Source organism: Garra rufa, chromosome 18 (assembly GCF_049309525.1).
Source record: "Garra rufa chromosome 18, GarRuf1.0, whole genome shotgun sequence".
In the NCBI taxonomy this organism is placed as follows: domain Eukaryota; kingdom Metazoa; phylum Chordata; class Actinopteri; order Cypriniformes; family Cyprinidae; genus Garra; species Garra rufa.
The window spans coordinates 5,156,628-5,182,248 of record NC_133378.1 but is presented as its reverse complement, the minus strand read 5'-3'; the positions used below and the strand labels follow the sequence as shown (position 1 = coordinate 5,182,248).

General features: G+C 35.4%; 1 protein-coding gene across 1 annotated transcript in view; it reads right to left on the bottom strand.

Annotated features, from left to right (window-relative positions):
* The window catches only part of plxnb1a (plexin b1a), a 106,248-nt gene extending 82,245 nt beyond the window's left edge, over positions 1-24,003 (bottom strand). Inside the window, exon 1 of the mRNA XM_073823632.1 lies at positions 23,789-24,003. The gene's annotated coding sequence lies outside the window, so the exon portion shown is untranslated. The remainder of the gene's footprint in view (positions 1-23,788) is intronic.
* Between the last annotated feature and the right edge of the window lie 1,618 nt (positions 24,004-25,621).

Here is a 25,621-nt window from a genome sequence, read left to right as displayed (position 1 = left end):
TGCGAAAATATGAGACTTCTTTTCTTTTAAAGAGGAATGTTTGAAGAATAAATAATATTGAAACTAAAGATGTATCTTGTTTCTTTCTGTCAAGACAACTGCATTGAACATACCTATCTGAGTGCCATAAATATTTTATTTCCACAGTTTGTGTGCCTATAACTGAAGAAGTATTAAAGATATTGCAAAATGATTTTAGATTCTGGTTCTTAATGAACTTTTCTTTTGAAATCTTCATTTTCAAGACCCTACATCATTCAGTCCCAGAGATATAGGGATCTCAATGAGGCTCTATGTCCAGATTGTTGAATCTTACTCATCTTCAGTGGTTGAAAACCAAATGTTGGTCAATTTGGATACAGCTGATACTTATTTTATTTGAAGAACAATGTCTGAAGAATAAATAATGTTAAAATTAGAATTGCATCTTTTAGATTAGTATTGATCTCTTAAATACTTCTTGAGTTACAGGCATGCAAACTTTGGAGTAAAATCTTGAAAAGTGCCGTTTCCCCATTTTTGAATGGTCACCATTGGCACATAATGTAACAACGATTGGTAAAGTCAACAGATTTTACTAAAAGAACTATCAATCTCTGTGTAAATGTAACATTTTGATGCTGCCATCTTTCCAAAGTCATTTTTTAACCCCCTGTAATTTGGCTTTGAATCTCAGGTGAAAATTGCCATTTTGACCCCCCTCTACAAAATAGTGGATTACTCAATAAATATCCATGATATTTCATATTTTGGCTTTCATCACTATACATGTTTATCTTTCTTTAGAAAAAATAATAGTAAAATCAAAAAATTGAGCCGGGGAAATTTCTGAAATTTGACACGGAATGACCCAGTAAGGACATTAAGTACTTTCATGAAATCCTGTCCACCCTGACTGAAAATTGCTGTTTTAAGCAAGCTACAAATAAAACCTACCTGTGCCTTCTCTCATCTAGCTCACTGTATCTCCCTGGAGGGACAGTTGAATGGTGTGAGGCCTAAGTGCTGCTTTAGCTCTTATAGACGTACTGTGGTTTAAGAGAGAACGCTAGACAATAAATCCAACTGACATGTATGGAAGCATGAAGAGAAAAATGATGAAGTGATGTGGGGATATCAACATTTTTCTACACACCACAGACTTTTGAGAGGCAATAAACTGGGCGACGGCCAGTGAAAGAACTTCATGAGAAGGCCTGACCTCACATACTCATACAAATGCACCCAAGGAATAGTTCACCCAACAGTGAAATTCTATTATATTTACTACTTAAATGAGACAAATTAAACCTCTTTAACAATTACAATAAATGAAAACAGAAAAACTATGAAAAGGATCAAATGTAAGTCTCTCGAGCATTTAAAAACTGAATCAATGAGTAAGTGAATTGAACTTCAGATCAGAACCAATTCAGTTTAAAAGAATCACCTTTTGTGTTTGCAGAAGAAAGGAAGTCATTTTTGGGTGAACTTTCCCTTTAAGACGGGAGAAAATATATAAGCTGAATGGTTGTTTTTACTACACGAGGACCCTGATGCTATAATGACAGCATTTAAGCTTATTGGAAACACAGCTAAAAATAATCGGATAAGATTCATAGCAGTTTTCCAGCAAGCCTTCATCTCCAGAAGGCCTGTTTGTTCCCTCAGAGCCTCCGTGTGTAATGTTTAACAAGCTCTGGCTGGGACACTGTGGTCTTTTTCCATCACTGGGTCTAACTACACTAAAATAAAGAGAGATTTGTGGTGTTCAGAGTGAAAGTTTACCTTGGGCTGACGTGAATGGCTCCTTCTAGATGTTTTGCATGGTGTCAGTGCAGTGGGCTCACCCATCACTAATGCAGTCAAAACCGGCTGAACTAGCACCTTTGCCATTAGCTTATGCACTTAACACAGGCAATTATGCATGCCTTTAAACAGCGTTTTTGTGCTCGAACACCTGACAGAGAAAAACACTGTGGACATGCTTTAGTTTATGACATATGGACTCACAATGAAGTCCATTAAGACTTCCTGTGGCTGTCACTTCATGAAGTATATGTGGAAAATTATGGCCTGGTCGGTATTGCTTCAGTAATACACCAACCAGTGCCTTCTTTCTGAATGATGCACTTCTGTGTCCCAATTGATAGTATGTTGGAAATAGAAAGTCAAAGGTTGTCAGTGTTGCAAATTATTCCCAAGGGATTTTCCAACTATGCTTGCGTAAAGGCTTTTTGGGTTAACATTAGCTAATCTTAGCCACAAGTCCACATAGGTAAGGATTTTGTGATGGTTCCCTTTTGACTTTGTAAGCTTCATCCTAGCTTTCTTTGAAAGTTTCATATTAGTTTGTTAATGTGTAAACATAAAATGTACAACCCAGGCTCATGAAAATACGTGCCTCTATATACATTTCTGCATAACTGTGATGCTAAAACACACATTCAATACATGTTTTTATTATGTTGATAATTGAAAAATTGGAAATATCCCCTACACCAAACCCAATCCTAACCGATAGTGTTAACAAATGCAAAAGTGATATAAAAATCCTTATTAGGATTTGAGCTATTTTGTCAAACTGTAGTTTCACACCGAGGTCTTCATCACCCAAGTGCAACATTGTACCACATGAGCTACTGAGCAAACCTATTAAATTAGAAAACTCATGCATATGAAGCTGTATATTTGACAACAACGTTCAAAAGTATCAGTTTTCAAATCACAGAGGATGTTAACATTGTATTGAAGCAATAATATAATATTCTGCAAGTAACTGTGTGAAAATTAGGGTTTATTAATCAAAACTCTATGTGTAAATCATACTTTGTGCGAAAAGAAATATAAGTTGCATGAGTTTTACTGCCACTAGTGTTCATTTCAACTGAAAACTGCAGTGATTCGTACATAGAAACATTTTTTTTTTCAGTTTTGCAGAAATGTATATAGAGGTACGTATTTGCAATAAGCCAAAAACTGTAATAATTTTTAAAGAAGTTAATACATTTAGCTCTATTCCAAGGCTTTTATGCAAACAAAAACAGTACATGACAAAGTATCAACTATATTAAAACAGGATAGTGCATCTCAGTTGTTCTACATTCTCAATAATAATCTTTTCCCATGAAAAAAAAATAGTAAAAACTTTATTTTTCTAACGTGATCTGTTTTATTATTACGTGATTTTTTATTATCATAAAACGCTAAAAACAGTTGTGGTACTTAATATTTTTGTGAAAACTGCAATATTGCAAAATTCTGTGATAAACAGAAAGTCCAAAATAACAGAACTTTTGTAACAATGCTGAATTCAAGTATTAATTTCTCTTAAAAAATGATCTGAGCCCAGAACAGTAGTGTGTGCACAGAATCATATTTTAGTTTTACCATCCCAGAGTACAGAGGTTGAACAATCAAAAAGCTACACTCCCTTGGCCATGTACAGTAAGCATAAAGGTCATGTTTGCACATATTTAATGTGCATTCTTTAAAAAATATACTGAACTGTCTACACAAAAAGACACATGGACAGAGAACAAGAATATCCTAAGAGGTGTATATATGAAGCAAAACAGATGTCAACGATCATCGAGAATGTCTGTATGGTTTCAACCAGCGATGTCATAGATCTCAGATTAGGATGACATACTTCTTTAAACACATTAAAAGTAAATCAACAAGGAAAAGACAGTTTTGCTGAAATGTAATTCTAACATATAAACAGCGCAGAGATATCGCCGCACGAACCACTGCTGGCCAAGAAGTGGCTGAAGATAACATGCTTCTCAGTGGTCACAACATGGCTTGCAGCGATTTCCTCTTTACTGACCAAAGCTGGAACAAACAACATCCCGAGTCCTCAGCCAACTTCTCCACTTAATTACAAGGCTCAGCAGTTACGCCATGAAAATCTCTCTCCCTCTTCCCCCCCCCCCCATTTCCACCATCTTTATTTTTCCCTCTTCCACCATAACACTAAACTCAGTGAGTGGATCTTTCAGAGGAGGGTTCACATATCATGGTCCATGGAGCAAAACTCAGCGAGTAAACACAGTAATTTAACGCCACTCTCCTGGTTCAGTGCAATCGTCAGGATTGCTGAGGAGGCCTCGGTCTGGACAACTCCATCTGTGGAGGAGGACAACAACAACTCTTCGCATCCACATAATGACATGCAGCACGCCTTTGTAAAGGCCCTGTGCAATTTAATTAATTATGGTAGGAAAACACTGGGTTGATTACTGATTAATGACATCACTCTGGAACAGTGTTGTTTTCGTCAACGATGACGATGACGAAATCATTTCGTTGACGGCACTTTTTTTCATGACGATAACGAGACGATGACGAGATAAAAATGGCTCGTTGATGACTAAAACATGACGAGACGTGTGTGAGTTTTCGTTGACGAGACGAGAATAGACGAAAATGTTAGTGGGTGGTCCGTCAGACGTTTAAAATGCATGACATTTCCGCTTATTGTGCATGCCGATTAAAACTTAAAAAGTATCTGACGCTATGGCAAGCCGTTTTAGCATTAAATACTCTTTGCTATACTAGTATGGCAAGCCGTTTTAGCATTCCATCCTTGTTTGTCTTTTATGTTCTAAAACATTCCTTCATTATTGTAATTATTGGTGAAAATAGTCGATCCGGAAGCTCACATTGTGTTGAACTATAGATCTGCTATTTTCACAACTTATAAGTGACACTACCCAACAGCAAAATACTTACTGACCTACATTAATTTGTTAAAAGACTACTTTTTTCCCTTTTTTTGACTAAAACTAGACTAAAACCTTTTTGACTTTTCGTCGACTAAAACTAGACTAAAACCTTTTTGACTTTTCGTCGACTAAAATTGGACTAAAACTATCCCATATAGAAGTGACTAAAATTTGACTAAAACTAAGGAGCATTTTAGTCCAAAAGACTAAGACTAAGACTAAATCTAAGATGGTTGTCAAAAACAACACTGATCTGTAGGATATAGTGATGCTCCGATATAAAACGTTGGCTGAAACAATTTGGCTGACAATTTCAAGTTATATTATTGAGAAAGGTCGCACAAATTATTTGGTTTTTCAGCATTTTTGTGTATTTGAACTCTTTCCAACTATGACTGTATGATTTTGTGATCCATCTTTTCACACTGAGAATCTTCTGTTGCTTCTGAAGGGCAGTGCTACGTGAAAACAATAAATAATATTTAGGCAAAATAAGAAAAATTCATACATTTTCATTCTGTTCAAAAATTTTCACCCCCTGGCATCTAATGCAGATTTTTTTTTCCTTCTGAAGCATCAGTCAGTGAGTGTTTGAACCTTCTGTAATAGTTGCATATGAGTCCCTCGGTTGTCCTCAGTGTGAAAAGATGGATCTCAAAAACTTACAGTCATTGCTGGAAAGGGTTCAAATACATAAAAAATGATAAACCAAAGAATTTGTGGGATCTAAAGGATTTTTCTGAAGAACAGTGGGCAATTTAACTGTTCAGGACAAACAAGGGACTCATGAACAACTATAACTTAAAAAAAAAAATAATTCAGGTAACTACACAGTATTAAGAATCCAATGTATTTAAACTTTTAAACAGGGTCATTTTTATTAATTCAACTATTATTTTATCTTCTGGACTATATGTAAACGTCTTTTATGTGAAATATCTAATTTAGGTCAGTACTAAATAAAAAATAACATTCATTTTGTAAGATCCCTGATATTTTGATTAAATAATTAACATTTTGCACATTCTGCAAGGTGTATGTAAACTTTTGACCTCAGCTGTATGTTTAGTGTAAAAAAGTAAAAGGCTCTAACAAAAACGTTTAAAAGCTTTTGAATCATTTGATCTGCAAATTGGTTTTGAAAATGACGATACCGATAAGCATAAAAATAATATCGGTATTATCATTATCATTATTTAAGTAGTAAAAGTCCTCTTAAAAACAACTTTGTGTAACAAGGATTAGGCACTGAGAAGATAAGTGACTAGCAGTGTGTACATGGCCTTGCATGGACATGAAACACAGAAGCTGTATTAGATTAGAAGATTTTTATGAGGTTTATTTAGCAGAGATAATCGCAGTACCGTTTTTATAAGCAGACATTCAAGAAAATGTGACTGCGCCAAAATCAAATGACAGTCTATAGCCATGATGACAGACCACAGAAATTCACTCTAATTCTATCAGCAGAGCACTGCTGTCACTATCCCATAATAACGACACACAGCAGATTCATGGAGACCATGGGCAATGCTTACAAAACCACTTCATGCCTCTTGCCCTGAAGGCACAGGCCTGGCATAGGAACGCATCATTTCTTCATTTATGAGTGTGTTTAGTTTAATTTCTTGTCAGGAAATCCATTAACTTTTTCATCCGTCTGTATGGGATACAGCTAATTCGCCAATAAAATAGAAACAGTAACACTCTGAAGACAGGGAATGCATCTTTAGGCACGGCTGACACAAGCTAAACAATAGCAACATGACTGCTCTTCTGCAGATCTTCATACATTTTTGAGATTCATGAACAAATAAACGAATTTGTTTTACAACCAGCTGAACTGTTGCTTTGCTAAGACTCAGAAGGCACAGATTAGACTAAGAATCTTTAAATGAAAACAGAATCAAATCAGATATATGCTGGAGGCTTTGTGAAAGTATTTTACCCCATGATTTGACTTTGAGAACAGCATTAGAGATAAGACAAGCGCTGGAACATCCTCTCAGCAAAAATGCCTTTGAACCAACTCCAAATCCAAGAACACATTCCCTTCATTCAGCACTAAATTCAGCTGTATACTTACTTAAAGTCGTTACATAAGCAAACCCACGGCCATCATCAAGCCCAGCGTGCAGTTATTTTTCTACACTCATGAGTAAAGTGAGTAATTTGATGATAAATATTTAGTTTTCTATATTCAATGTGCAGAGAGTGAGAAAAGTGACAATGTTAATGTATTTGGTCTGGGTGGAATAGATCTGCTACGCTGCTGAATTGCTGGTTATTGCAGTTGTTGTAGATTATTGCTGCTGCTGCTTTAAAGCAAGTGCAAGAACTTGCTACTGTCAATACATACACCAATGCAATGCTGTGAGAATTTAGAGGGGTCATCGCATGCAAAACTCACTTTTACATGTTGTTTGAACATTAATGTGTGTTGGCAGTTTGTGTACACAACCACCCTACAATGATAAAAATCCACCCAGTCTTTAAAAGTAATATCCCTTTTTAAAATCGGGTCATTCTCAGCTTCTTGTCGGTGTGACGACACACAGACAAAGGCCACTCCCACGATAGTTGATTGACATGAGTGCCTTAGCTTAGACCCGCCCTCACCGAGCTGAAACAGTACGACTCTGATCGCCATTGTGTCGACTCAGGTGCAGAGGAAGACTCTAATTAAGCAATTGAGGTTTTCTGTTGTTGGATTAAATAATGAACGTAGCAGTCGTCATTTACTCCAGACATCTGAGCCGCTGAAGATGCAGAGGATTAACGTTACTTTCGTTTTTGAAAGGAAGCGATCTACATATGCGTCTATGTTCATGTGAATCATTCGTGATGCAGCTTCACCCACAGCAGAAGTGAGTATAAGGTTTTTTTCATGCATCTTTGCGAATGGCCTTTCTTAATCGTGTGCTAGTTAGCAAGTTTCACAGCTAAACGCGGCTAAATGCAGCTAAAGTAAACATTACGGCTCGTCATCCCACAGCAGAGAGGGGCCGGGCGAGCAGAGCTCATTAGCATTTGAAGGAACATGCAACAGAATAGCTTGCTTTTAAAAGGGCTGATTCTGACAAGGTAAAGAAATTTTAACCAAAGTATGTTATAGATTTCTCATTAAGACCCTGAAGAATCATTAACTTGAAAAATGGGCATCCGATGACCCCTTTAAGATATACTGCTGCTGCACAAGTAGCATATATAATAACTAATAAATAGCAGATCTAAACAGGTGGAGCTGGGGAGGTGGAGGGTTTCAGAGGAACAGTAGTGTATATTGTTAGAACATCTTTCTATTTTAAATAAATGCTGTTTTTTATCTTTTACTGATTAAAGACTGCTGAAAAAAAGTATTACAGGTTCCAAAAAAATATTAAGCAGCACAACAGTTTTCAACATTGATAATAAATCAGCATATTAGAATGCTTTCTGAAGGATCATGTGATGTAATGATGCTGAAAATTTTGTTTTGTATCACAGAAATAAATTACATTTTAAAATATATTTACATAGAAAACAGTTATTTTAAATTGAAATAATATTTCACAATATTACATTTTTTTTCTGTATTTTTAATCAAATAAATGCAGCCTTGATGAAAATCCATTAAAAATCTTCCTGATGCCAAAGTTTTGAGCAGCAATGTATAATATCTATTTTTAAGACAGCTGTATATAGAGTAGATAATGCCCAATCTGTACATAAGTCTTCTGTTCCAGATTCATATACATTATTATGTGTATTATGTGTGTATAAAGCCAATTCTGATTCTAAACTTTTTTTGTGAAACTGGCACGAGACGTGTCAGTCACTTCCTGCTTGAGTTTCACAATGCTCTTGGTGTTGTATGGTTCACCATTGTGTTTGTTTGGAATGGTTTTTGAATCTTCAACTTCCCTCAAAAATCCCTAAATGTTGATGGTTTAAAAACCACACAAAACCTAAGTGAAACTCAAGGAAGAAGTGATATGAAAGCAAAAAAGACAGCCACTTCTCATGCAAGTTTTACAAAACACACAAAAAAAGAAAGCATAAACTATTTATTCAACAATTTCTTCACTAACATGGAAGAGAAAAATTGCGAGCTCCAGCAGTCTTTGCATACCTTAAATGCTCTGTCCTCAGCTATGTGAAACACGGATGAAGTGGCAGTTATAAATTGATCGGTTGATCAAATAAAATGATTCTCTGATCCAATGCGATTAAGTGATTATAGTGCAGGCGTAACCGGAGGGGAGGGGCGTGTTGAGTCAGCCTGGCTTCCCACCATCTCTCTCTCTTCCCCCAACTCTCTTCATTATCCCGATCATCTGAGATTTGGGGAAGGACGGGGGTGATTCTGCATTGAGAGGTGTAATCCTCCTTTCTTTCTGAGGGTGTGATTGAAGTAAGGGGCAGATGCTTTGGGATTGACACTTGAAAGGGGCCTGTTACCCAAGCAATGGTTTGGCTTCATTGATTTTAGCCATGGAATAGATCTTTTACAGCTTCCTGCCAAATAAGGTTAGCTCAGCCAGCTTGTATTACTGTACAGCGGTGCCTGCAAGTGGAACTGAGTGCAAACTAACCACATTTAAAGCCATTATAAGCGTGGAAGACTGTGTTAAATAGCACCGCTATTTCCTTACGAGTAATTCACTCATGAATGTGAAATAATGACAATTTGCACTTTTGCATGCATCTTCAGAGCTTGTGCATTGGAAGATGAAGTGTGTGCCATTAGATTTGGACAAACAGATCATCCCACCCTGAACTCTATTGGTTGAGTCAGAAGTTGACATTTGATCTCTCTAATGCACAGCAATTTTAAAAGCATCACAGTGTGAGGATCAATGACATGACACTTTTTGCTCAGGTCTATTCATTTATTTAAAACTACATTAAAAGTGCTATATTTACATATGAGTCAATACACTGGTGATACACGGAAATTTTAGCAGTTTAAAAAATTCACAATAACGATTTTAGCCAGAACAGGTTTAGAGGGCTAAAATTATTGACTGAAACCGCAACGTTTAATTAGCAGTTTTCCAATGGCGTGTTTTGACGGTTTCAGTGTCTACTTTGTGTACAATGTGGAAAAGCCACAACAGGTAAACATGTCAGCTTGGTTGACAATATCAATTTCTTGCTGTATTTACCACAGTTTTAACCTCTTCCTCTTTACTAGTTATAGCAAGAAAAAAACATAAACGAACAACAGGTTTGTTAAAAAAAAAAAAAATGTCTAATGTAATTGCTCAATTTGTGTTTTAACCATGTAAAGACGTAAATAAATCAGCTTGTAAAGAATGTCACAACACACATTTACCTTAGGAAAGTCATTCAATGTCCATTAAAATGTTAAATATATGTATTATATTACATATTAATTATATTTGAACTTAACATATGTTTAAATAAATGTGTAATTAAAACTTATTACAGACACTTTTTAAATGTTCATATTTCAAAAAATCTTTTTGAGTAGAAACATAATTATATCATTAAAATCCTAATATAAAAACTGCCTTATGTGCAATTTAAATGTTTATATGCAACGCAGTTATGATTAAATTTTTTAAAATGTATTTTAATTATTTTTTAATCACTTTTTTCATTTTAACTCAGTGCATATTTTTGCTATAGACTTGATATCATAATGCATAATGAAGGAAAAAGCCTCATTAAAAGACAGAATTCGACATTTTTTATGTCATAGCAATGTTATGTAGCAATGTAGCAAAGCATAGTAAAATGTAATGTGGTGCAAACTATAATGAATTCATTTATAACATACCCAGGAAAAAACACACAAAAGCTGTCACGGTGGTGGTACCCTTTCAAAACACACTAATATATACCATTTAGGTATGAATTTGTATTCTTTAGCAGTGATGGGAATAACGGCGTTATAAATAAATGGTGTTACTAATGGCTTTTTCCAGTAATGAGTAATCAAACGAATTACTGTTTCCCACGTAACAACTCCATTACTGTTACTGGCAATAAATATATGACCTGCAAAACCAGGCATCGCATTGTGTTCTTCTTCTGATGTAAATTCTGGCTTAGTGCATCTTCTTCCAGAAATGAAAAGTAGCCGAGATGAACTGGAGGTGGAGGTGATGTGGATGTTTACCTACATGTCCGTGCATCTCACGTGGATGTTCAAATTTTGAAAAGCTGAGCCGCACGTGGGTGTGATACATGGATAAGTTGATAATAATAATAATAATAATGAGTTTAGACAAGAAAAACTGGAGCTCACGTTAGTATCATATGCATTACTTTATCAAAATATTTGCTTTTGACGTGACTTACTTCAATTAAAATAGAAATTTTTAAGCTTTCTATAGCTACATTTCTCATGTCTGTGAGGCAGGTATTAGCTGAGATTCAGGTTGTTTTATTTACGTGTCTGTGAAGAGATGGGAAATTTTCTTTATTTTACAAAAGCACATTGTTTTGTTGTTATTATGACTATACACAAATAAAAGTAGACTTTTCAGTTTCAAACGATACCTTATTCTTATCTGTACAATAAAAAATGACAGCGTATTTTTAGTTCTTTTCGCGGTCATCAAGAAAAAACAAGCCAGGGGTTGAAGCGACCGCAATAATGTGATATTTAGCCCCTGGAAGGTGTCTCTCACATTGTCCCACAGCAACATTAAAATAGTATAGATTAGTGTACAATGTTTTATTCATTTAACATATCTAATATCGGAGACATCCAAGTTATTTGACATATTTAAAAAAAAAAAAAAAAAAAAAAAAACAATGGTTACTTTCCCAGGTAATTAGTTACTTTTATAATGATGAAACACAGTTATTAACTCTATTTTAATCATAGTTTCTATTTGTGAGAAGTAACTAGTAACTATGCCCAACACTGCTCAACACTGCTTTAGTTACAAATCTGTACCTTTACGGTACTAAAATGCACCTTTTAAAAGTAAAAAAGACACAAAGGTGTAGCTTTTGAAAGGGTACCATGCCCACTGACAGCTTTTGTACATTTTTTCAGAGAGCACTTTTAGCATTGCTGTATATTGTAAGCAGTCTGACATGTCAACTTCAGGGTTAACCAATAGCATGCATTTAGAGCTTGACTATATGTTTGGCTAAACAATGGAAGACAGGGAAGTGTTTAGGGAAATGCACTGATAAAACACGACAGGGTTTCTATTTTCAAAACAGCAAGGGGTCTATACAAAAAAACATTCAGTCAGATTTATGCAAACTCAAAATTATATTGTTCTGCTTGATGCATGTCACTTCAGCTTTGATGCTTAAAAATTTTGAGACATAAACACTAAAATAAATGTGTAAAAAAAAAAATCTTGAGACATGCAATTACAATAATGGGGTAAAGATAGCTGCACAGATGGAGTAGCTGTTACCATCTGCACTGGTGTCTGTGAGCAATTAACTAACTAGCAGAGGTACACAGATAATGAACTATACCACTGATCCATGACCCCAGTAAAATCTTAGCCGTAAACAAAAACATTTTGCATGCATTTTAACTGTATAAAACTAAACTCTAACAATCAAATTACAGTATATTTCAGCAGATGTAGTACACAATAATAGATTATAATGTGACTGAAATACTGTCCAAATAACTGCCTGTTCTCTTCCTTTAGGCCGGTGCCCAGCAAAAGGTCGTTGTCCATCTCTGGTACAATTGCTTTGCTTCAGTAGTCGCAGCTAATACCCTCTCACCCAAACAAATATGTGAGTCACTGTGCGGATGTCGACAGAAAAAGCCAATATATTGTCAAAAGGACCCTAGGTCAAACCCCCTCCAGTGGCTTGTAACATTTCAGCTAATGGATTAGGCAAAATGAGAGCAGATGCAGCTGTCATGTCAGGTTGCCTGTCTGTGGCACAGACCCGGCTTACTGTACTTACCAGGAGCCATATTTTGTATGGCTGGCATAGCTCTGTGGGGGACAACGGCAAGTGGCGCATGTCAAATCACATCCTTTAGAGTACATCCAAAAAAAGAATTATGTCATTATTTTACTCATCCTTATCTTGTTAAAACCCATATGTGACACTGGACCACAAAACCAGTCGTAAGGGTCAATTTTTTAAAATAGAGATGTATAAATCATTATACATATACATTTATGTACATACACATTTACCGAGAAATAATTATTAGCAAAATTTGAAATCTGAGGGTGCAAAAATATCAAAATATTGAGAAAATTCTCTTTAAAGTGGTCTGAATTAAGTTCTTAGCAATGCATATTACTAATCAAAAATTTAGTTTTAATATATTTACGGTAGGAAATTTATGAAATATCTTCATGGAACATGATCTTTACGTACTATCCTAATGATTTTTGGCATAAAAGAAAAATCGATAATTTTGAACCATACAATGTATTGTTGGCTATTGCTACAAATATGACTGTGCTATATACGACTGAATTTGTGGTACAGAGTCACATATATAAAGTTGAGTTTCACATGGAAATTATTGATTCAGATTCCACTTATTAATTCTGATTCTTAACAATTCTCTGTTTTGTCTTGTGTTCTTTGATTAACATTAATGGCATAGTCAGCAGCAGGAATATAAGGCTGCTGTCACTTTAAGACATAACGCGCAGATATAATTTACTGTCACACATGTGCTTACTTTTTCAAGTGTTTACATTGACTTACGACAAAACCGACTGCGTTTACAATGATATTTTGACAATTTTATGTGTATTTTCCCAAGAAGACATGAAAGTGAACTCAATTCAGTATTGTCACACTATATGAGAGGTGGATTTTTGTGCATTTTGTAAATGTGTGCAGCCCAGAAAATAGTGTGCGAGTGCCAAATTGTTCTCTTTCACATCTTATTGTGCTTGAATGGTTTAAAATAACATTACAATTCGCACACATTAATTGATAAGGAGAATCAAAATGCATGTATCTTGTCGAATACAAGAATATCGAATCTTGAAAATTTAGAACCAATATAGTATAAAGTTTTCTGAGAAAAACAAGGAGAGCTTTCATAAATCACCTTTGTAATTTATGTGATATGTTCCCAGATAAAAACCTAATTTCATCATTCAGTGATAACATTTCCTTCAAGCGAGCTGTTACTTAAAAGTAATGTAAATGATTTAGTGAGAACGCAAGAACCACAAAAAAAAAAAAAAAAAAATCTTGATTCTTTTGAAGTTCTTTTAAAATTAACTGGTTGATCTGGCTCACAAATTAGGCTATGATTAATTCGTAATGATTCATTTACGAATCAGTCTGATTTGTTTCTAAAAGTTCACACAGCGCAAACCTTCAAAAGATTCTTTAAAACTTGTTAATTTTTGTTCCAGGTAAAAAAAAAAGTTTGGAACAGCATGAGGGTGAGTAAATAATAAGATGAAATATTCTTTTAAGTCAAACTTAACAGGAAAATAAAACTAAAACAAAAGATGAAATGCAGCCGACATTACATGCGAAGAAACTAGACAACTTAAGAGAGTGGATACAGGAAAATAAATATATATAAACAGAATGAAAAGTTTAGTCTGGTGTTTGATTGGAGAAATATTTTTTATAAGCTACACTCTCCAGATTCACCAAAACCTCACGTAAAAACTCCATACATGGCCTCCACTAGAAAGCAGACTTATGTCACTGCACATATGCCCCACTGAATATTTTTAGCTCAACAACTTGCCACACTTGGATAATATATCATGGCTAGGAACCTCTGTGCGTGCGTTTCGGTGGGAGACAAACTGACAAGTATGTGTGAGTGGGAGACAGTGAAAGTGTTTTCACACATTCAACACTTACTCAAATAAACCGAGAATATGCTATCCCCCACCCCAAAGAGATCACACTAGCCACAACTGTCCTCGCCTGTTAGCACAGGCAACACCTCCGCCCGCTTCTTCATCTCGGGCCTCTGTAAGGGCCTCTGTCTGGCCCCAGTCTAGATTAAACATACAGGAAAAGCTCACTCTGGCAAAGTAAACACACAACCATGCGCTAATAAAAAGGGTTATTTATGGTCAGGGCACAGCTAGGATGGATGTTGGCACACTAGCCTAGCATTTGAGGTTTAGCTTCTCAGCAGGGCACTGAGAAAAGACGTGTAGAAAGTCACAAAATATATATTCAGAAGATCATCTCTCTTAAAGAAAGAGGTGAAAAGTTAGAATTATAGTAAATACCACAACTAGGGTGGTTTTATTGGCTTAAAATAGTGGTGAAATTTTGCGAAAGCTGGTGTATGAAAGCTAATCTGACGGCTGTTAGTGTAAAAGCGTACCCAACAGAAAGAAAGGAGAGGTATGCAAGGCCTTTACACATGTGACCAGAACTAATGAGAAGTCCCGGGTGGGCTTTCTTTTAATACACACACACACACACACACACACACACACACACACAGACAACACTGGCATGGTCTCCCAAAGGGAAAAACTGTGGGAAATACACGAAAGGTAGTGAATTTGTGAATTTAAAGTACATTTTCCAGTGCAAAACTGTATGTCACAATGCTAGGGCATTCTGGGGGATTTTTAGCGAGTTGCTATGTGGTTACAAGAGGGGTGAATGATTTAGATAAAAAATAAATAATAATAATCTAATGCCATTATTCATATAAATGGCTGAACAATTAGCAGAAAAAATACTTTTTAAATAGTTCAATAAAATAAATACATAAAAACTAATAAAAAATAATACTATAAAATTTTATGTTACTGCATACCTGGAAAATTACAATACAAACATATCATAATTTCTTCATTTTCAAATGTTTGTTTCAAACCATTAAGCTTTTAGTGTGACAGAAAATTTACAAAAGAAATTACGATATGAATATTTTTATTGTAATTTTCCCTCATTTATTTTGTTGACAACAGGTGATTTAAAAGTTCAGAAGTCTGGAAAGAAGGTTGGTGCATGTTTCTCTTCTAAAAGTTCACAATATTAGGGAACAACCAATTATCGGACTGCCCATTTATCATGCAAATATTAAGTGTTTTTATGGTTAATGGTCTCAGTCATTTTCAAAAACAATTTGCTAATGAAATAAATTAAAAGCATTTAAATACAATTTTTGTCAGAGCCCTTGAGACCTTGAAGAATCTGCAAAATGTTAATTATTTTACCAAAATAAGAGGGATCATATAGAATATATGTTATTTTTTTATTTAGTACTGACCTGAAAAAGATATTTCACATAAATATAGTACACAAGAGAAAATAATAGCTCGTAGTATTGCGCTACAGTGTGCCTCCGTCTCAAAAATCTGTTCAATATGCAGTGTTTCCCCTACCATTATCTTAGGGGGGCGCCCCGCCCCCCCAACGGCACCCCCCGCCCCCCTTGAATGTCAAGTTCATTTTATTTTTGATATAGCGTCAGATCACAATAGAAGTCATTAAGGTTATCTTTCCTATAGAACAGGGCTATACATTGTTCTTTTATTAAACAAACTAAATTGCCTTGTGTTATTTATCTTATTTACACGAAGGCATGTCATTTCTGTCTTTACATGATCGCGTGTTTACAATGTCTCATCTGCGAAAACACAGACGGGATCGCGGACTCCATTCATAAAAACCGAATCTACTATAGCGCGAAATGCCACGTAAATTCGTCGATTTTTGGATTAATAAATCAAAAGTTGGTCTGTTACTTCATTCAAATCGCGATATGGACTAGTGTCTGTGAAAACTGAAATGCAAAAAGACCGTTTCAATATGAATCCTGCATGCTCCGTTTGCCTCTGTATGTATGAATGGAGGAGACGCGCTTTTACTACACGCATATACTGAAGCACACGTGACGCTCCCGCTAATTTTGGGCATTTGCATCTCGCATGAACAGATAAACTCAATATCCAAAGCTGCTGTGAGTGTCACTTTTACCGTTTCATTTGAGAAAACTAGCATCATAACATGCTGTACACACACAGAAACTTCAAGGCAACCTGTCAAAATAAAAGTAACATGTAACAGAACATTAGTCTTGTATTACTTTTGTACAGTATAATGTAGTTGTTTATATATTCCCATTTAAATAATTGACATGAAACAATATATATGATAAAAATAAATATAACAAGATTAACCACTTAATTGTAGAAAAAATACTACAATTATTATTTAAATGTTAAATTATTATTATTTATTGATTTTAACAGTAAACCTCTGTTTGTTTGCCAAAAATTAAAAGGGTTTATTTTTCATTTGATTAAAAATAAATAAATGTTTATACTTTTAATTTGATTATGAGAAAAAATAATACACACAAGAATTAAAAAAAAAAAAAAAGCAAAAGTTGGTAGAGCCCTATTGTTCAAAATGTTAAAATAGAGAGTTTTGGACTTATTTTTCCACTGAATAAGTCTATAATAATGTTTTCGTTATTTCACAAAGTAGGGTAAAGTACCGGGGAAAAAAAAGTAACGTTGGCTACCGGCACCCCCCCCCCTAACACTGGAAACCTAGGGGAAACACTGATATGACATACATTCACTCACGGGACACTGCACAAAAGTACATTATTTGCATGTGCTTCAAAGCCTTGCTGGTAAAATAAGGTTATTTAGTCCGTGCGCTGTTCTGGCATGTGCTTCTTGAGCACGTAAACCTGAAGTGTACACGCTAAAAGCCTGTCAAACAGTGCCTGATTACTAGACTAAGCTATCTTTGGCATCTGATTCGCTAATACTGTCAAAAACACACAAGGATTACATATAAACACAGTAGGTAATGTCTAAAGTGAAAGTAAACAGTTGAGAGAAAAACTGATGTGCGCCTTTGTAATAGATAAGATTAGATAAGATAACTGGGGACCAGCAACTATTTGGTTACCCACATTCTTTAAATTAAGTTCTATGTTCAGCATGTTTTATGCTTAAAAAAAACTTGAGAGTGAGTAAATGATGACAGAATTGTCATTTTTGGGTGATGGCCACTTTGGCCTAAATATCTGCCATTCTTTTTGTTTTATATTTTGTTACCTTGTAAGGTTTTGGTTTTAAAATAGGGGAATTAGTTTGGCTGTACTGCTTAGACAACTTGTAAAATAGTAAAATCAACATGACAAAGAATCTAAGCCACATTACACTTTCAGTTTTTAAATAATAATGGTGGTAATAATACCCTTTTAAAGGTTTTAAGAGCTGCTTTGTTCTCATATTCCGTGGGTCGCACTGACCTGAACTACAACAATAAAAACAGTAAGCCAATTTCAAATGTCTTTTAGAGCTTTCATCTGTTTGCCAGACTTATTAGTAAGGATCTGATCTTCTAACCCATCCTCAGATTACTCGAGGTCTGACCCACAGCTCTGAGGAAACTGACCTTGCCATGGCAGCACTGGCATGACATTAGAATCCAGAAAGATTTATCATGTTCTTTAATGTTGTTCCTCAAGGCTCATTCCACATTCCCACACATCCTTGTAAACACTAAATATTATTTATCTGCTTTCCATTTTCCAGTTCTGGGGTGTATAACCTTCTATGTGTGGGCTTGGAAATCATAACTCAGGTTAAGAAAAACAAAGAAAGAAAAAGCATGGACCAAAAATGCTAAAAATGTAAGGGAATAAAGCAGAATATTGGGAAAGGAGAAAGTCTGTTTATTTCAGGTTTTACACATCCTTTCACCAATGACTTTCCCCTTTTTTTGAGCTTTAACAAAATATTTTAGAGCTGAACATGCACTAGCAGTCAAATGTTTTTGAACAGTAAGAATTTTCTGCTCACAGAGCCTGCATTTATTTGATCTAAAATAAAGCAAAAGTAGTAAAATTGTAAAATATTTTACCATTTAAATAACTGCTTTCTATTTGAAATTATATTGAAATGTTATTTATTATTTCAGCATCATTACTCCAGTCTTCAGTGTCACATGATCCTTCAGAAATCATTCTAATGTGCTGATTTGCTGTTCAAGAAACTTTTTTTGGGTAAAGAAATTATAGAAAGGAATTATTTAATTTAGCAAGGATGCTTTAAATTGATCAAAAGTGATAATAAAATCATTTATAAATGTTACAAAAGATTTCTATTTCAGATAAATGCTGTTTATCTGAACTTTTTATTCATCAAAGAAACCCGAAAAATAATGTACTCAGCACTTTTTAACATAATAATAAAAATGTTCAGCAAATCAGAATATTACAATGATTTCTGAAGTATTATGTGGCTGGAGTAATGATGCTAAAAATTCAGCTTTGAAAGCACAGGAATAAATTAATTTTAAAATATATTCACACAGAAAGCAGGTATTTTAAATAGTAAAAATATTTCAAAATTGTACTGTGTTTGCTGTACTTTGGATCAAATAAATGCAGGTTTGGTAAGCAGAAGAGATGTCTTTAAAAAACATTAAAAATCTTTTGACTGGTAGTGTAACTAGTTACATTTTTGTCCACTCTTTATACCTTTTACACGCCTTTACAAGAGTTCATTCATTTCTATGGCTTGTCCTGGCTTGGAAATCACACTTTTTAATTCCCCAATATGTCAAGGTGTCATGCTCACTGTTATTTGTATAAAACGCAAGCCTGTTCGTGTAAAGAAAAGGCTGACTTCGTCTAGTTCAAACTGCTTGACTTTCGCAAACAAACTGACACAACCAATAACATAATTACAATAAATCCAGATGAAAGTTATGATTTCACAATACTGTACAATACATGAGATTGCTTTGTGTTTCTTGGATGTAGCATGAAATGGTGCAGATGTACAAGATCACTAAAATGTCAAGTTCAGTGCCTTATGGTTAGAAGTCATCTGAAGCTCCCTTGCCACAAAGCAACAGATGCTAAGAGGCAGATTCATGACCTCCTAAAATACACGCTCATTAAAAACTTGTACCTCACACCTTCCTCCCTGAGCACCATTTAACCAAGCTTTAGCAACAGACAAAAAAACTAGGATGCAATATTCAATCTTTCAGTTTTCGCATATGCTGATCAAACCGCTACAACAAAACTGACATAATCAATATGACAAAAAACAAGTTTAAATTACAAACCAAGAACAGCGAGACTAGTATTTTAGTCTAAGGGCCAGCCCTTCAGGATCTATGTCTGCTACCACCTGTTAACCCCAGCCAACACCCTCCAGACCCATGGTTTCACGCTACAACCGTCCCGTTTTGCTCCACACCACACTCCCATAGAACACGAGGTGAGGGGTTAATCTGATATTGTGCTGAAGGAAAGTACAAAGCGGCGAGCAGATGGCCATCTCTGAGCAAGGTTTCTGCTAATACAAGAAAGCCAGAGATGGAAACAAGAGAAGCATTTCTGACTTAAACCGCAAGATTTTTGGCTTGACGTTCAGATAATGAAGAAGATAAAACAGCGCAAATGCACATGTGAGGTAAACTGAACCTTGGCGAGATTCTCCATGGATGGATATTGAAAAACCAAATAAGGGTTGGGACAAATTTTGGAGATATTATTCAATAATATGCTGGATTTCAACATTTTAAACTAAAAAAAAAATCTGCACTTGGTTTGCTTTGTAAGTCAAAAGCGGATAAAGACAGAAAGCCTTTACAAAGGACAGTCAGATGAAAGTCCATCACAGTCTTTCCCACAACGTATCCCTCTGTGAGATCCGGCAACAAAATAACATTTGCTGGATGTAAAGTGTGGGAGTATTTGAACTTCCTCATCCAATTTTTTTTTCTAATGGGGAGGAGGAGTGATGGCATCGACCACACATTAAATATGTACATGCACAGCTATAATCATGCTACAATGAGTTTCCTGAAGCTACAAATCAACCTGATTTATCAACTGTATTATTTTGGTGGTTATCGGTACATTTTAAGGTACAAAGAAGATTTTGGTACTTCAAGTAGACTTGAATCACTTAATAAAATACATGTTTGTAAGCTGTAAAATTGAGTCTTTTTTTTTACAATGCATCATCAATCAGCCATATTGGCAGCAATTAAAGTAAACGATGCCACTGAACCAAATGAAACACATATTTTGCTGATTATTGCTGCTGAAAATGGTCAATTATTGTCATGTTTTGGGCTGTACTAATCGGTCTGACCAGGAAAACATTCAGAGTGCTATAGACTGCCAAAAGTTATGACAAATCAAGAAGAAGAGTGCAAAAAACTGTCTGAGGAACAAAAGGCGTTTGTGGTTGGCCAATCTAAACCAGATTTCCAGGGCAAGAATCTTGACAACATTTGTGTTTGTTCTTATCATTTGCGGTCAGGTAGGTGAAATATTAGGTTTTTTTAAGGAAAACATTTCAGGATTTCTCTCCATATAATGGACATCTATTGTGCCCCCGAGTTTGAACTTCCAAAATGCAGTTTCAAATGGCTCTAAACGATCACAGCCGAGGAAAGAAGAGGCTTATCTAGCAAAACAATCGGTTATTTTCTAAAAACAATTACAATTTATATACTTTTTAACCTCAAATGCTCGTCTTGTCTAGCTCTGTGTGGAGATTAAAAAGTATTTAAAATGTAAATGTTTTTAGAAAATAACCGATCGTTTCGCTAGATAAGACCCTTCTTCCTCGGGACCTCGGGAACTTTTAGAGCCCTTTGAAGCTGCATTTAAACTGCATTTTGGAAGTTCAAACTCGGGGGCAGCATAGAAGTCCACTATATGAAGAGAAATCTTGAAATGTTTTCCTCAAGAAACTTCTTTACGACAGAAGAAAGAAAGACATTAACATCTTGAATGACAAGGGGGTGAGTACATTATCTGTACATTTTTGTTCTAGAAGTGAACTACTCCTTTAATACTGCTTGTACATATCTTTACCAGCTATTAACTTTAGTTTATCAAAATATTGCACCCTTTCCTGCTAACTAAGTCCTTCACTGTAGGATTTAGAAGCTACCACATATTTTTTTCGTGGTTTAGACAGCAGCGTAAAGCGTTTAACAGCGTTTAGACGTCTAGTAAAACCTGAAACATTGCCAATATATTTGTTAAAGTAAATTTCTAGCAAAGTACAGCTGTCAGTGGGGGTTTCTTTGACCAAAAATTGTAAAAACATTTTACTTACAGTGTAGAACTGCAAATACCAGACTGATTTCAATCAGACTCTAACGTCATCTAGTTCCAATTGAGCGACTGTGGTAAACGAATAGATGCAACATGTGCGAATGTAATTAGAATAAATCTTGATCTCTGGTGACTCTTATTCCAACGTGAAAATATTATGATCTCACAACACTTCACAATAAATATGAGACTGCTTTGTGTTTCTTGGCTAAAGCATTAAACAGTGCAGATGTACCAGATCACTAAAATGTCAAGTTCAGTGCATTGTGGTTTAAAGACATCTAAAGATCTCATGCCATAATAAAACAAACACAGCCAAAGAATGCACCATGAGGCAACAAATGCTGATTTCCTAAACTACATGCTCATCAAAAACCCTTGTACCTCACATCTTCCTCCTTGAACACCATTTAACCAAGTTACAGCCTGGATGAAGCAGAGATAGAATTGCATTATTTAGGCTTGATTTCAGTCAGAAACACTGATTATTGCTTTAATGCAACTAAAATCGAACATTTAAACTGAATGTGAACACTTTTTGACAAATAATCCAGTTAAGCAGAGGGAGTTTATTTATCAGGGTATTACTGTTACTTTTTGTTTACCGACATATACTGGTTTGGATGTATGAACATTCACTAACAGCTGCTGCTTTACATATTTGCTGCATTTGATGATTTGCAAAGTACTAGCTCTATATAAAGTAAACATACTATAGAGTGTTTTTCACGACAATCGGCTATATTGGCGGCACTGAACGTAAACAATGCCACTGAACCAAATGAAACCCGCATATTTAACTGATTATTGCTGCTGAAAATGGTCAATTATTGTCATGTTTTGGGCTGTACTAATTGGTCTGACCAGGAAAACATTCAGAATACTATAGATGTTCAATTAGTCATGTTTTGGGCTGTACTAATCGGTTGGACTGGGAAAACATTTGGAGTAACATTTGGAGTATAGACTGCCAAAAGTTATAGCAAGCACATCAACAAAAAGAGTGCAAAAAACTGTCTGAGGAACAAAAGGCGTTTGTGGTTGGCCAAACAGAACCAGGATTTCCAAGGCAAGAATCTTGACAACATTTGTGTTTGTTCTTATCATTTCCAATCAGGCAGGTGAAATATGAGGCTGATATCTTAATTAATACTGCTTGTATGTATCTTTATCACCTACTAACTTTAGTTTGTCAAAATATTGCCTCCTTTCCTGCTTACTAAGTCCGTCTCAATATGATTTAGCAGCTTCCACACATTTTTTCTGAGGTTTATACAGCATAAATTAGCAGAACATATTCAGTAGTACATTAACCATGCAATCCATGCTGTTGTTTACATCTGAATATCTCCAGTACTGCCACGCATACGGGAAACCAAATTGTGACATAAGTGCAAACCCTCTATTAGTAATAGTAGTACTATGAATAATGAATGGCTGATCAAGTGAAGTCAACATGGCGGCACCTATTGAATAAAGGGGTGTCCCACTCTATGTAAAACAAAACACCTTTACCTAAAAAGAACTGTGTGTGTGTAAAGCATTTTAATTTAGCTAAAAATGTCATATCATAGTGATGCATCTACTAGCCAGTTTCATGTTTAACCTGAAACCTTGAATCATAAATATACTGTAATCCGATATATACCAGTGTAAACATTTAAAAATAAAACAATTCAAATATGACAGCCCAAACAATCGCTGAATGAGATAAATAAAGCAACTATACATCAACATGACAATACAGACTAATGACACATCTACTGATAATTCTAGCTAATTCTGACACAGTTGTTGCAATTATCATCATATTTACATCTATATATGTATATACAAAAATAGCAATTACACTGCAAAAGACAATATTTGGATAAACCGGTGTTGGCAACTGTGCCCACTGGGTTCATTTCATCAGCAACTAGCTTCCACAGAAGTTGAAGTGCACTACTGCTAACTCTGGCGTCCACATAAATAACAGGTTAAACCTTGCAAGCAACAACAACGTATAAAACCCAAAGCAGTTTTTAAAACAAGAGTGTTGTTATTTCCTTACCTGCGTTTAAAGCGTTGAACTCGTCTTTGGAAGAAAGCCGCGACGCTTCGCCTCCCACAGACTCGCAGTGATTTGAATCCCGATTAATCCGCACAAGAGAGGAGACTTTCAGTCTATAAACTTCACCGGGAGCGCTACTGCCCGCCCGTTTACACACGTGTGTTTATCCCTCGCTGTCTGTCTCCACTCAAAGAATGATTTCCTATTAACTAATGAGTGAAATGTGCGTCCATGTATTTTTAGACGCGCAAACTCCGGGAAGCCCGTCTCTTGTCTATCATTCGCGGCTCTGTGTGTATTTGGTGAGGAATAACGGGAGGTGAGCGTCAGTTCACAGTAGAGTTATTGTCCGCTAGTGCGACCCGGCGGTCGCTGATGGAAAAGGGCTGGGCTTCAGACATCGCCTAGTCCCCACACAAGAGACAAAAACAGACACGTTTATTCATCTAAACGGTTTCAAATAATCCGTATCTGCGGTTGGGTTGTTTGGTAAAAACAGCAAAAACAAACGTTCGTTTGTGGACAGCATAAAATCTGACAACAAAAACGTTTTTGTTTGTTTTAATAAGCAAAATGTGGACTATTTCTTTGTTCGTTAAAAGAAAACATTATTTTGTAACTTTAACAAAAAAACCTAAAACACAGATGCTTTTCTTTGGAAAGACATTTGAAAAAAAAAAGATAAAAAAAAGATAAAAATTACATGCATAAAACAGGAATAAATACTGAGAAATATAACAAATCATAATAGGAATGAATATGTAATTATGTAAAAATCTATCTATCTGTCTGTCTGTCATTTTGTCAGTCTATCTATCCATCATCATCTGTATGTCTATCCATCTATCGTTATGTTGTTTTGTCAATTTATCTATCTATCTATCATCTAAATGAAAGGAAAGGACGTGATGTGAGACCAAGTGTGGTGACCCATACTCGGAATTTGTGCTCTGCATTTAACCCATCCAAGTGCACACACAGTAGTGAAAACACACACCAGGAGCACTGGGCAGCCATATTGCTATTGCTGCTATTGCAACCTTTGGTTTACAAGTCCGACTCTCTTACATGGCCTAATTAGATGATAGATAGATAGATAGATAGATAGATAAATAGATAGATAGATAGATAGATAGATAGATAGATAGATAGATAGATAGATAGATAGATAGATAGATAGATAGATAGATAGATAGATAGATAGATAGATAGATAGATAGATAGATAGATAGATAGATAGATAGAATGACAAAACGACAAAACAACAGAACCTGGTGAAAGAACCAGCTAAAACCAGCCTAGGCTGGTTGGCTGGTTTTAGCTGGTCAACCAGCCTGGTTTTGGTTTTAGAGGGGTTTTGGCCATTTTTCCAGCCTGGCCAGGCTGGTCAGGCTGGTCTTAGCTGGTCAGGCTGGAAAACCACCAGCTAAAACCAGCCTGACCAGGCTGGGAGACCAGCTAAAAGCAGCTACTTCCAGCTTAAACCAGCTAATACCAGCCAACCAGCCTAGGCTGGTTTTAGCTGTTTTTTTTTTACAGATGATAGATAGATAGATCTATCTTTCTGTCTCGTTCTGTCATCTATTGTTCTGTTGTTTTGTCTATCTATCTATCTATCTATCTATCTATCTATCTATCTATCTATCTATCTATCTATCTATCTATCTATCTATCTATCTATCTATCTATCTATCTATCTATCTATCTATCTATCTATCGTTCTATAGTTCTGTTGTTTTGTCTATCTATCTATCTATCTATCTATCTATCTATCTATCTATCTATCTATCTATCTATCTATCTATCTATCTATCTATCTATCTATCTATCTAT